Raw genomic sequence first — 14,578 nt, forward strand, 5'->3', positions numbered from 1 at the left:
AAGGTTTGTCTGATTTTGTTCACAGTTCTATTCCCTGCACCTGGAATAGTGTTAGCACATAGTAGGTGCTTAATACACAGTTGTTATGCTAATGAGTCATCATCATTATTTGCAAACCACTTCACTGGGCTCCACAGGTCCTCTTTGTAGAGTAAGACGGGACTTATGCTCTTAAGAAGCTTCTATGAACTGAACTAGTAGAGAAGGAAGACTGGAAATCTGCTTACATAGCAAAGTGGCATGAATGCTCTACTGGAGGTATAAACAAAGCACTCTGATAGTACAGAAAAAGTAAACCATTGACATTGGACACAGGAGTCGGCGGGGAGCAGATTGAAGGAGGCCAGTAGAACAGAATTCTCTGCAACTATCAGGAAAAGCAGCACAAAAATCATCCTCAAAAATACATGCAGTACAAACATGTACTAAGCCATCCTCAGTTAGCCTCCTTCCTTCATCAATCATGCTAAGTGAAACAAAAGATGGCCCGAGGTTAAGTCAGCATTTCTGTGTGCCAAGACCATGGAGAAAGGAAGAATTGCTTTCCTTCATAAAGCCTTCTCTTTAAAATGGAAATTATTTAATTTGCACATGAAACGTGTCTTCAGAAAATTCCAGGCTCTCAGGACAGAGAGAATCTTAAAGGGCATCCCATCCAGCTTCTGATGGTGAGGACCCATCAGTACCAGCCTCCACCTGATACTCACAGTGATGGGGAACTACTAACCCCAGAAAAGGCCCATGGCACTGTGGTCTGCTCTTTTAATATTAGAAAGTTCTTCCTTACACTGTTCTTCTGTTGCTTCCACCCACTGCTCCCAGAACTCCTTGTGGGGTCACAAAGAGCGAGTTCGTGTCCTCTTCCATGGCAGAGTCCTGCTCTGCTCCCTCCTCCATCCCCCTTCTCTGTTCTTCACACTAACCACTTCCAGTTCCTTCTTTCACCCCTCAGAGGCTCTGGTTTCTGGTGCCATCAGCCATCCTAAACTTCCCCCCTTCCTTTCCCTCCTCCCTCTCTCTCTCACACTGTTCCAGGCCCTTTTATGGAGCTGACCTAGTGTTCATGAAATTTAGCATTCTGCAGAGGGCTGAGCATTTGGTCTGGGGTCGGGGAGAGGGGGACAGAGGATCCTAAGGAACTTGGGTTAACCCTGGGAGCCCTAACCCAGGGGGACCCTGGCAGAGTAACTGAACTTTCTGACCTTGTCCTCCAAATGCCATCTTTGACACTGATTAGAATCATGCAGACATTATAATTCTTTGGAAGCAAAGAAGGTGAAGAATCTTTCTTGACCCTACACCACCCCAAGGACACACAGAATCTGGGGGGTCTTGAGTCTCCAATAAACCATGGCCCCTCTCATCCTGTTGATCCCAGCTTCTCAACTCCCATGGGCAGCCTGTGCGAATACAAGATGAGATTGAATAGGCAGTTTTCAAGCATCTCTAGACCTGAGAACTGGATTCTCGCCACTACTCACCTGTGTGACTTTGGGCAAGACACTTGAAGTCCACAAATCAAAGCATCCCAGAAGGTAAAACAAAAAGAGATTTCTAAATCATCCAGTCCAAAAATTGCACAGGGACTTCTTGTATACCTCTACCCTCCCTCCCCTTGCCACAGCCACAGCAGATACTGCTAAAGTATCACAAAACTCCTTCCTTCCCAGTCAGGATACAGCTTCAGGACCCTTCTCAATACCGCTCCTCAAGGAGCCACTACCAATCCACCATGTGGCCACAGGAAACAAAATCCAAACTCCTCATTCTTTAGATGAGGAAAACTGAAGCTCAGAGACTGACACGACCTCCCCAGGTTTCAGTGTCAGAAGCAGAACCAGAACTACAAAGGCCCCTTCCCCCATATCTCGAGTCCCTTCGCCTCTTCTGATACTCTGTCAGCGTTCCTTGCAAGGAGGGTGGGGAGCTTGCTGTATTAAGTTCTGTAAGGATTGCAGATAAAGGGTTTCTAAGTAAGAGGCAGAAGCTTCAGGGAAGGCTTAGAGGAAAAGGCGCATTCAAGCTGGCCTGAAGAAGTCTGCTCTCTGTGGGAACCAGTGTGCTAGGTCTGCCTTTAGCAGAAGAAAATTCAGCACTAAGGAAGCATTTCCTGCAGCAGGAGGAGAATAAGCAAAGGAAGAGTGAGGCCCGTGGTATGCAGAGAGGAGCCCGTGGGCTCCTGAGCAGAGTAGGGGCCGAAACAGAGGCCAGGGAGAGCAGTGGGGCAGAGGGGCGAGGATGATGACAAGACAAGACTAGAAGAGTCAACCAAGAGACTTTGCGGTGTTTTAAAAGCTGACTTTTTTAATTGACTTGAAGGCCTTAAGATTCACAAATGGGAACAGGATAAGAAAGGAGTGAAGAGAAAGAAAAGAATTTATCTCCATTCTCAATGTGGGGAGAAAAAAAGCCTTGCTCTAAACTGTATTACAGGAACACTTTCATTATGTAAAAGCCTATTCTGTTTTCATGTCATTCTTAGATTACATCATGGGATGGCTGCAGCCGTCTCGTACCATATTATAAATAAATCACCAGCTTAATCATAGAATGAGCCAGGGCCCTAGATTTACAAGGAAAATATTAGATCATTTTTAATAACTGATATAACTCAAGCCAGTCGCCACTGAAGCAGGGGGAGGTGATGTCATCCTAAAGGAGTCCAAAGAGGAACCGGGGAGGGTCAGGCCTGGGCAGCCCCAGAGCAGCTTCCATTTACAAATGAAGAGGTGGTTGATGGCGGCCAGGTGGGGCTCAGCCTCTGGACCAGACAGACTCGTCAATGAAAACCAACACTCACTTTCCAATAGACCTTCCTCATGAAACACTGGGTATGAAAATTCTGTTCCCAGAACGACTGTTTCTAAATACCAGAAAACATCACCATATTATGATGTCTGTGTTTATGTCCTGGGAGCCATCGAGCGAAATTATAAATGTTAAGGCTTCTCGTTATTCAGGAAAAGATGGAATCAGGGGTGACAGAGGCAAATGCTGCAGGGCTGGTCCAAGCCGAGGGGACAGTGCAAAGTGGGGACATTGAGATAACGGCCCAACAAAGACAAGAACCGAGGGTGGTTTCTAGCAGTTACAGACTGTTAAGGAGGTTGGAAACCAACGTTTAATTGGCACCAACTCTACACTAAGTACCACATTCAACTGGCACTTTATATTATGCTGCTTTGTGAGCACAAAAGAGTCTCTGAAGTAGGCGCTCCTTGCACCATTTTTTTCAGATATGGAAACCAGTTTTAAAAATGATTCAGTGACTTAAGACAGATTACACAGCTAATATATGAGTCTTCCTACTCCAACTGGATTGACCTCATTGCCTTCACCCAATGAAAAGTTATTTCCTACTATGGACTTTCAATAGAAGTTAAATAATGGATAAGAAACACTTTGAAAGCACCAAAAGTATTTTAAAAAGAAAAAAATAATGGAAAGCCAAAAGGGGCCATGGAGTGGGGAGTAGGATTAACACTCTGGCCGGTGACAGTCTCAGTGACCATAGCTGACTTTCCTTATTTTGTCTGCAGGGCTCCTAATGAGCTTGACCATCATTTTAAGTCTCCCATTTCCATTAATTTTTTAAGACTGTGAAGGTGGGCTCTAAGAGGAACCTGTCATCTTTTATAAAATGTACTGCCGAGCTTGGTTTTAGAAAAAGACTATTTTGGTGGGGGAAGGAGACGGATGCTCTGGAAAAGGGCTTTCTGCCAGACAGAAAGTATTGGCTGAGGTTCTCTGTCTGATCCTGTCAGTCTCACAGTAATGTTGTGTATCGGCTCACTGTTCTTAACACAAATGTTATTCATAACTGCAGAGACACACTGTCTAACCCAAGTAATACTGATTTATGCAACTTTTCAGGACACAGCATGACTCAACAGGAGATGGAGACCCTGAAATTTAACTAAAGGGACAACATCTAGGCTCCAGGCTCCAAATTTTGACCTATTTTCCCCAATCTCTTTCTGGAACAGGATAGAGGTTGCAAACAGCAGAGAAAACATGCCTACAAGTTGTGTGGACTGATTCATAGGCAAAGACTATGCAGAGAAGTGGAGGGAAAAGTGCTGGGTCAGAGCCAAAGGTGCCTGTGTGGAAGTCAAGAAATGGAAGAATGTGGAATTAAAAGGAGGAAAGCAAAAAAGAAAAAGAGAGATCACTCCCCCTTTTACTTTCATGGACAGCAAACACCTCCAACAACACATCCCTAGGTTACAGAGGAGTCACCAAGCCTCCAGAGGCTGGAGGGGTCCCTGCTCAGACCCAGCAAACCCTGTCAGAACTTTTGAAGCAATAACATAAAAGCAATGAAAGCTGGCTATGCAGATGGTCACATATGCCCAGAAAACACCTGGCTGACTGACTGTAGGAAGCCTTCACCTCTGACGGAAGTGACCAATGCTTTGCTTCCGGCAGAGACTAATGCCTGATTCTTCTCAAGACAAAAGAGGAAATATTAAAACTGAAAGCCCTTGGCTGCCATCAATAATTGTATTCTAGTATCAACAGAGGAAAATAATTTCCTTCCTGACTCCCACTGGGCCAGCCACGCCTAGAGTAGAAGGTGTGACTATCTAATCAAACAAAGCAAGACCCAAATGGCTAGACTGGAACTTCCAGGGAATTTCTCAGGCATTAAGACTTCGAATCTACCTTCCTTCCTCCACCTCCTGCTTCCTAGAGCAAAAAAATATATATATAGATATATATTTCATAACATATATATCTATATATATAAAATAATAAGGACACACAGTGTCATTTCAACTTCAGCCATCATCATTAAGCCAGGTACCAGATGTAACTCCTTTCCAAGACTGAGGACAAGTTAGCGCCCATCCAGCCCTGGTGACGACGGGGGTGCAGAGTTGGAAGGAAGGACACACACTGGGCACATACCTGCACAGCCCACTGTCTTACGTTCCTTCAGAGTCATGATCAATATTTTTCTTTATAATCAAGATCTTGTTTTTCCTTATACTCTTTATATTCAAGCTAAAGGAGAAAACAACTATAATGACCTATCATGGATGGACCACACTTTATAGTTTGCAAAACAGGTTGCCATCTATCAACCCACTTGCTCTACAGAACACGAGAGGTTGGCAGGACAACGACTATTATTCCTAACCCTCGGGTCAGGCAACTGGAGGTGAAGGGATGTTGCTTGTCGAGGGCTGCACATCTAATAACCGGCAGGCCTTCGGATACCCCATCCCACCACACTTGCTGCCTTTTTCCGCGCTCACAAACTTCTTAAGCCATACTGGTCCCCAAAGCCTATTTCTGTCAAGTCATTTGTTTCTTTCTCATAAAACCATGCAGTCCCGCCTGATCTGTGCTGGAATTCCTAAAGCTTTCCAACAGAGAATTGGCCAGTGCCTGATACAACACCCTCAGGAAAAGGGACAGTCACTACCTTTGGATTTATTCTTTCTATCCCTGAAAATGCACTCTGCACCTACAAGGTGCCAGAGGTCCCACTGGCCTGTGTGGATACACACAGGAGCAGGTTAATCCCTCTTCTGACCACATTTTATATATTTTATATTCTTAAAGACCACTGTCATGTGTGCCCTGCATCCTGCCTTTTACAGGTCTCGTTCCTGTAATGGTTCCTGGTGGGATGTGTTTCCGGTCCTCTCAGCATCCTTGTGTGGAGAGGCCAGTTGGCTCCTGTCCCTTTCAGAGGATAAGGCAAGGACGAAAGCCCAGCACCCTAGGAGAGCTCTGAGAGGAGGGTCAAAAGCAGGTTCGTAGTTGTCCATGAAGCATGAGTCCTCTCTCTGCCTCCTAACAGCACCCAGAGTCTTTTGAGGGACTACTTATTGTCCACTACACAGTGGACAAGCTGCCAGGTGACGGCAGGCAGCTTCTTATGATTACGAGGGAAAGCATCCTGAGGATGAAGCCAACACACACACACACATACAGGAGACGGCAGAGCAAGGAGCGCCGCACAGAATCAGAGTCCAAGTCCTGCTCAAACCAGACCCACCTCACCTCTGGGCTCGCCGGGCTCCGGCAGCGTCACTCACCCACGCTGTTCCCTCCATCACGCAGTCTGAGGCCACATCCACATTTTAGAAGACAAAGGCCACTGCTGGCTCATAATCCCCTTACGGACAACAGCCACTTCTGAGCCTCTCCCAACCTATTCCTGCTTACGGTGCTCTCTCCCACTCTGTCATGACACACTCGATTTTGTGTTTGTGTCCAAGCACAAGGCTTCAGAGTCATCGCGATTTAATTGTAAGCACAGAAAACACTCAGGAGGTAGAGTGGGTAAGAAAGGTTCACATTCATTGCCTAAAGTGTATATACTTGGACAAAACAGTCAAGACCATGTTTGAAATGGTAACAGACTGAGCCGTTTAAGAGTCAAAGCAGTGTCTTCCAGCCTTTTATCTTTTGCAGATCCATAGATGCAAAGAAAGTCGGTTGTTCTTTTAAGATACACTGATTAAGAAAGGAAAGGGTGACAAAACGTGACAGTAAATTCAGCCATGCTTTTCAATGAAGTTAGGTTTTATCCATCACAACAGCATCCACTCGCTTTTGAAAAACTATACCCTGAACATGGCAAGGGATATTATTTATTCAGTGTAAAGCCAGAGGTGGGGCACATGGGGACTGGGCCGTGGGACGGAGAGCACGGATCTACAATTCTAAACCAAAGCCTTCCCAAGATCGCCCCAGCTGTTTCCCTCAGATCCCCCCACAGCCCATGCTATCCCACACCACTGAGTCTCCTCACCACCCCCATCTTCTGGAACATGATTCTAAAACACAAGGGAAAGCTCACCTGCCCGGGTCACCACTGCCCTTTCGGAGTATACAACAGGATTCAAACTCAGACCCCAGTGTAGCCCATGCAGGCTCTTTAAGTCAGAGGGGCACGCCCTGGCCTACGCAAATTTAGCTCCCCCTACTTCAAAGTGTTGTTGTCAAAGTGCAGATCCATCATCAAAGAAGCACCTCGCACAGGGATAAGCAAGAACCACTCAGTACTGCGACCTCCTCTCCCCGCAAGTGCCCACAGCGCTGTTTGTTCATGGACACTTTCATTCCGGTCGTCCAGCTTCGAGACCCCGGCCCGCCATGCCAAAGGAGAAAAAAGGAAGCAGTGCAATTTTTGGCAACCTGACATCATCATCATTCCAAATTTTCTTCCAATTTCTCTTCCCGCTACCTTCCAAGAGCTGAGTCCTGCCTTTGCTTTGCCACACATTTTATTAGCATTATTATAACATGTCCTTTGCCAATGAAATCACGTCAAGAAGGAGGGAAGAACATTTTTGTTCTTCTTAGTTCTTACCCCAACCTAGTTCCTGGTGCCCATGCTTTAGATGGAAACCACTGATTTTTAAATCTCAATAAAATATGCATATTGCTTATAAAAGAGAAAAGCCTTCTCTCCTGGGTAGGACTCACCAACTGAGGAAAAATTCTTCCCTCCAACGACGCCTGGCAGAACAATGGGAAAAGCACTAAACTGCAGTCAGGTGACTGAGTTCCGTCTTCGCCTCTGCTTCCTCAGTGTTCCCACCTGTGGAAATGGGAGAAGGAGGTTGCTTATGAATCTCTAGGGTCTTAGCAGCTTTAGAATCTCCCGGGTTTATGAACTTGCTGGGTAAACCAGATTGGGAATGATGACAGGCTTGAAACCCACAAACCCAGTGGTTGACCTCTGTCCCTCCTCAGCCCCCAGTCAGCTCCCAATACTTCTATTTCACTAATTTGTCTCAGAACGATAGGGAAAAAGAATGCTGGCACCCTAGTGTTCATAGATAAGCTTTTTGGGGGTGGGTGGGAAATAGCTTCATCATAGTATCAAAAGTGAAAGAGAGAAATCAATTAGTCAGATACTCACATTTTAGGCAAGAAAAAAATCAACAGCAAAATCTGAACTACAGTATATAAAAAGAGACAGGGAATATGAGTTTGGAGACAAATTTCTAACTATGGAATCTAGTGATCGCTGTGCTTCCTCGTCTGAAAAATGAGAGCCAGCGAGCAGCAGAGGACTGGACAATCTTGATGCTTCCTGGTAAGTCCGCATTTGCTGGCTTTATTTTATTAAGAACCATTACTATTTTGCTAAGGGCTCTGCGATATCTATTCCAACAGACAAGTATTCCAGGGTAGCAGGTTGCTACAAAGTTCTGTGTATGCAGGAAAATCCACATACCAGAAAAAGCTGCTACTCCCATTTTCATTGCTGTCATTTTTAACATTATTGAACCAATCATACAACCATTTTGTGTATGTTATCGCATTCAATTTTTAAATATCTATACAAGTTCAAAGTTGGGAGGAACCTTAAAAAATGAATCACCTCAACTCTTCCAACTGACAGGAGGAGACCCCGGGGACCAGAGGAGGGAAGTGGCCACCCCAGGAGCCCCCCATTAGTGGGTGGCAGGCAGTCCAGGGCTCCAGTTTGGGGCTTGCTCCACTGGGTCGAGTTACGGCCACTGTAACAGAAGAGGTCACCACCACCAGCTGGCCAGAAAGACTTGCCCTTGGTCACACAATCAGCTTTGGGGCAAAACGAGAACTTACACACCCAGACCTCAGAACACCTGCTTCAAAACTCCTGCTGTACAGCCCAACAGCAGAAAGAAACTAAGTCGGAAAAATGGAGGATAATCAAGATGAGCCCAGCAAAGCAATATATTTCCTGAGAGCTAGCGATCTTCAAGGGCCCTGGAATTCTCACAGCCATCACACTAGACGGTGAGAAAGGCATAATTTCAAACTTGCTGAGGGATGGAGTATGAGGGGGCCAGCACTGGCCCTGTGGACAGTGCAATCTCATTAAAAAAAAAAAGACAGACCCCACCTCCATGCCCCAGGAAACCCAAGCTTCTCCTTGCAGAGGGAGATACAAATCAGAACAGTTTCTACAACAACAGCAAAGGGCAGCTAGCGTCCCAGACGCTTAAACTCCCGCTGAAGATAAAGCTCTCCACCTTCACTTGCCAGCTTCCCTCCACGCACAAATGAACGTGGTCCCCCTTTACCGCAGTCAACTTCTCTTTTAAGAATTTTTCTTCTTCTGTTCCATAAAGAGAACAAGCAGTTTTGCTAAAGAACCACTGTGAAATGATTGAAGTTCCCATGCAAACAAACCATTAGCAGAGTTCAAATGCAATTTAAATTACCAGTTGTTAAAGTGCTCCTCAATTTCGTGGTAAGTTTCCAAGGAGAATTACATACTTTATACTATTTAATTGGTTGTTTTCTATTTTTTAACATCCATTTATCCCCCCCCATTTTATATTTCAGAAGTGTCTATAAAAGCTTCCCTTTAAAAAATTATACATTGTCGAATAGATTAAGCCTAAAGATTGAAAAGTATCAGAGAAACAGCTGCAGGATTACGTAGCTCAGCAGAAACCGATGGTTCTGACACCACAAAACAAGAAGAATTCTAAAATCTTGTAAGTCATCTGACAGTGCCCTCAGTGTTTACAGATGGAGGCACTGAGACCCAGAAAGGGAAAGGAGCCCAAGTCCTCTCCCTGGTCAGTGACAGATTCAAGACGAGAATCCCTAACCCCCAGCCCCGCGCCACCTTGTCCCACCACCACGTGTTGGAGGGGATGACGGGAAATACACGACGAATTTTATTTTCCACCTGTAATTTTTTTTAAAAGAAAATACGTAGCCGTCTTCGCATACACCCCTGACCTCAGAAGTAGGGCCAGGCAACGACAAACATCACCCAAAAGGGAGAAAAGGAAGGAGAGGCTGATAAGGGAACATGGCCAAAGGAGCTCAAAAATGGGCAGATTCCTGGCAGGAAAAGTCAAGCCGCTCTTCCAGATGCCTTGAACAAGTGATGGGACATCAAGGCCGCCGATTCCCACTGCTTTATCTGGCCCAGAGTTTGCGGCTGCCTTGGAGTCAGAGGGTCAAGGATAACAAAGTAAAGGCAGGTCTTCTCACATCTGTAAAGGGACAGGATTTCTCGTGGCCATCACAAGTACAGGACAAAGTTCAAGGCTTTGATGTGGGACTTGTGTAAATTATTTGACCACCCCTGAGCTCATACTTCCCTGTCTACAGAATGGGGCTGATACCACCTACCCTTCAGGGTGTATGTAATCACCTCTTGGGATTCCATACCTAACCTGGGAAGCACAGAGCCTGCATACAGTATGCATTAATCGATGTTCACTCCTCATCTCCCAAAGTTTCTGTCTACAATTTCTCAAAGCCTGTGGGTCTGTGGTTCTAGTTTATTAGGATTACAACTGAGGCTTATAAACCATGTTTGCTCCTTAAGTCTGTTAGATGCTGTGTGTCCCCTAAATTGGTGTATTTTGTCATTCAAAAAATTAAAAAAAAAAAACACATACATGAAAACTTACACACCCAGGAATTTTCCCTTCAAAAGCAAACTGTCTGGAACTGCTATTTAAAAATGGCCTTCAAATCCAGTTGATGAACCAGACAGTAAAAAAAAAAAAAAATCCCAATTTAATGCCCAGCACCTCATTTAAACTTCCCATCAGCCCTATGAGAAAGATTTCCCAGTGGTCTGCTGAGAAAATTCAGGGTCAGGGAGGTCAGGCAACTGACCAAAGATTTGGGGGCTAGTAAATGGTAACACCAGGACTTGACCTCAAGTCTTCAAAGTCAAGCTGCATGACCTGGGTTTTATTACTTTACAGTTACAACCCTATATGGACAGCCATCCTGCTAGAGGCAGATGTGTACCTGAAAAAACTCTTCTGTTATATTCACATTTTAAGGAGTTTTGGGATTAAAAAAAAAACCTGAACTTTCAAACTAAACAACGTTCACATTAAAGGCAGATAGATCCATCTTGAATACCACCTTACTGTTATGTTCTTTTTTTCTCTCATTTTTTTTTAATTGAAGTATAGTCAGTTTACAATGTTGTGTCAATTTCTGGTGCACAGCATAGTGTTTCAGTCATACATATACATACATATATTCCTTTTCATTTTCTTTTTCATTACAGGTTACTAAAAGATATTGAATATAGTTCCCTGTACTCTACAGTAGAAACTTGTGGTTTATCTATTCTAGGTATATAGTAGTTAGTATCTGCAGATCTCGGACTCCCAGTGTATCCCTTCCCATCCCCTTCCTCCCTGGTATGCTCTTAAGTGAAATAAAAAGCTCAGAGCCCTGGCACTACACAGACATCTCCCTGGTATGTGGGAGGGAAGCAGGCCTGAGAAAGGTTAGCAATGAGCTGGTATCAGGGCAACTCAAAAGCAGAGTTCAAATGTCTGGACTCACGGTCAGATGAGTCGCAGGTAACCTTTGTATGAGCTTCTGAACACCCTTCCGCACAACTGTTAGCCGACACGATGTCAGGTGCCCTGCATTCAGAGATGCACAAAGTGAACATCTGCTAACATCTCCTGTCCTTCCGAAAGCACAGTGTATGGGCCCAGCAGACATGGGCGCTGACTCAGACATGCCTTGAGCTCTCAAAGAGCACACAGGCTCAAGGCAGACTCACTCAAATACACAAGACAGCAGGAAAAGTGTGCAAAGTAGCAGCATATTCAGTGTCTTTTAAGGGTCACGAAGAGCTCTGTTGATGATGACTTCTAAACTGAGCCTGAACGCCCAAGAGGACTTCCACGAACAAGAAGGAGGGAAATTGGCCCAGAGAACACGACGTGCTAAGGCCTTGAGACGAGTTCAGGGTGTTCTCGGAGAAAGTGACTAATCTGGTGAGGCCAGAGGCAGAAAACATGGAGGGATGCGGTGGGACGGAGGCTGGAAAGGAATGCTGTGGCCGGAACATGGAGGACCTCACGTGCCCGGCTAAAACACTGGCTCTTGAGACTTACGGGTATTGTATTTTGGAAAATGACACATGAGAGAGTCAAATGGTAGAGCTTTTGGAACTGAATCCCCTTCCACGGTCAGCTTCCAAGCACAGCAAGGGTGGGAGTGTCTACAGGAAAGCTTCCTCTGGGACCCCTTCTCTGTGGTCCCGCCCACAGAGAGGTCAGAGGAGGGGGTAGCCCTCAAAGCTGCCCCAAACCCACACTTTCTCTGACCCTCCCCTCTAGGCTGGAACTCTCATCCACAGAAGACCCAGGAAGGAAACCAAGCCTCATGTTCCAAGCAGGATGCCCACTCTGCCATCAAGGAAGTGCCAGCACTATCCAACTTGATGAATCAGAAGAACATGGGCTAAACACAGGCTCTAGTCTCTTCCGTGTCACTCACGAAGCAGGAGCCAGAGGCCAATCCAGCACGTACAGTGTGTGCTCAAAGCTCCATATCACAGAGCTCCCAGCCAGGCCTGGCACCGCATGACTGGGGCCTAGAAATGAGCCTGCACTGATGCCACCAGTGAGATTACATAGAATCCTTTCCCTTAAAGGAGACTTTGTGGCAAGTCCCAAATGTCAAAGGCACAGAGAGATATAATTTCTTTCCTGCCCGTAAAGAGCTCCCAGTCTAGAATGAGAACTAAAACATAAAGTAGGAGATGGCAAGTGCCAGAGAAGCACAGACAACCATACACATTCTCATAACGCCCCGGAGGGTTGGTGTGATTCTTCGTACCCACTTGACAGATGAGGAAACTCATCAGGTTAATGGACCCAACAGATTGCACAGCTAGGAAGCATCACAGCCAAGATTCAAATCCAGATCCCAAGCCTATAAGCACCCTACTCTTAACACTTCCTTGCCTCAGAATATTATGTTGTGAGTTAGAACAGAGAACACCGAGAGCACTTCTGGTGTGGGGGAGCGTGGATGGTGAGGAGCGGATGGTGATCAGAGGGTACTTCATTTAGAAGGTGGCATCGTTGCAAAAGTTAACAGGAGGAGGAGTTCTATGGATGAAGATGGGGGAGGTCATCTCAGGCAAAAGGAACAGCGTGAATTACAGCATGAAAGAGAATGCAGGGTCTGTCTGGGGATTGGCAGGGCAGGCAGCTGATTTAAGAATGAATGGGTGGGACCATCCAGGACACTCACGTTGGACAGTTACTGCCGTCTGGTTAAGATGAGTCCTCAGTCCCAGGGGCAGGAGTTTTTACTTAAATGCCCCAAATACTAGGAAAATGTTAAGAATGACAAAATAATTGAATCTACGGTCAGGGAACATACAGCTGAATATACCAGGAAAATAATAAATGTTTCAAAGCAGGACTGTGACATGGTCTCAGCTTTACTTGGGATTCTGTGCTTCAGTGCGAAAGCCACACATTAACCTTTCAGGACCTGGGCCAGGGTCAGGAATAATGGGCCTTCAGGTCCTTGAAGGTCAGTGTAAGAGGGACACTGTACCCTGTGGAGGTTTGGACTTCAAAACCTGTCTCGTAGATCTTGATCTTCTTGAAGAGAGTTTCTACAGATCACTAAATGAATTCCAGGCCCTAGCTGGAGCATAAGTACCCCCACCCGCACCACCACCACTGCTGATGAACAGAGCACTGAGAACAGGACGGGAGGTGTAAAATAAAATAAAATTCTGAGCCAGTCACTTCCTTTTAACGAAGGCATGGTTTCCTCATTTGTAAAATGGAAATGATCACACTAACATAGCCAGGTTATTGTGAGCATTAACACTAAATCTGTGAAATTAAATATAAGGATATGTGTTTCTACATGCAGGGTGACATGTTTAGAACAGGTGCTCCCCTTGAAAGCCACCACATCGGCAGGAATAGTATAAAAATTACCCAATCCTCTTGGAGAAGTATCTAAATCTGGAATTGCCAACAATTTTTCCCCTTGCTGAAAACTGAGCTGTATTCCCCAGGCAAGTCATTACATCTTTTTGTGCCAAATTGTTTTCATCTTTTAAATGACCCAGTAATCCCACTTTGGGCAATATACATAAGGGAATAATCCAAAAGGAAAAAAGAAGGCAATTTGTTCGGAGATGCTATTCAGAGCGCTATTTCTAGCTCTTTATGTATCCCTCTATTATAGCACTTATCTCACTGTGCTGTAATTATCCACTCCCCTTCTACACGCCTCCAAATTATCTTTGAATCCATCTCCAGCACCTAGCACAATGCCTGGCATACAGTAAGAACTCAATAAATGTTTGTTGACTAGATGAATGGGTAATATGAGAGAAATTTTAAAAGAAATTCGAGTGAGCAAAAACAAAGCATTGTTTTTAAGAGATGATGTGAAAGAGTTTAAAAAAAAAAAAAACTGGTAACTATAGACTGCAAACTATTTGTGAAGAAGCCTCCAGAGTGAATTTCAGAGGATACAGTTTATGATCTCTGAGCATCTCCAGGCTTAGGTCGACCACAGTACAAGACCGACACCTAAGGGCATGAGGTCTCATGCTAGGTCACTTTGGCCTGAAGGCCAGAGCACAAGGCTGGGTCAGGAATCTAAGATTCCAAATCTGACTTGGCCACTATCTTACACTGACTAAATCACCTAACCTTTCTGAGTCCAGTTTCTCCACTAAAAAACAGAGTATTTACAGGAAAGCCCAGGCCCATTAAAAGGAATTGGAGGGAGCAGGCAAGGGCCAGCAAGTGTAAATTCAAGTGTAAATGAAAGAGGAGGGCCTGAGGGGGCCCTG

General features: G+C 45.2%; 1 protein-coding gene across 6 annotated transcripts in view; it reads right to left on the reverse strand.

The window, feature by feature from the left end:
- LPP (LIM domain containing preferred translocation partner in lipoma) overlaps window positions 1-14,578 on the reverse strand; it is a 629,562-nt gene that overhangs the window by 558,455 nt on the left and 56,529 nt on the right. For 4 of the 6 annotated variants that reach the window (XM_032482352.1, XM_032482344.1, XM_032482379.1 and 1 more), the window contains exon 2: window positions 7,447-7,561. The exons of the other annotated variants lie outside the window; for them this stretch is intronic. The gene's annotated coding sequence lies outside the window, so the exon portion shown is untranslated. The remainder of the gene's footprint in view (window positions 1-7,446; window positions 7,562-14,578) is intronic. 6 annotated transcript variants of the gene reach the window in all.

Source organism: Camelus ferus, chromosome 1 (genome assembly GCF_009834535.1).
Source record: "Camelus ferus isolate YT-003-E chromosome 1, BCGSAC_Cfer_1.0, whole genome shotgun sequence".
Classification (NCBI taxonomy): Eukaryota; Metazoa; Chordata; class Mammalia; order Artiodactyla; family Camelidae; genus Camelus; species Camelus ferus.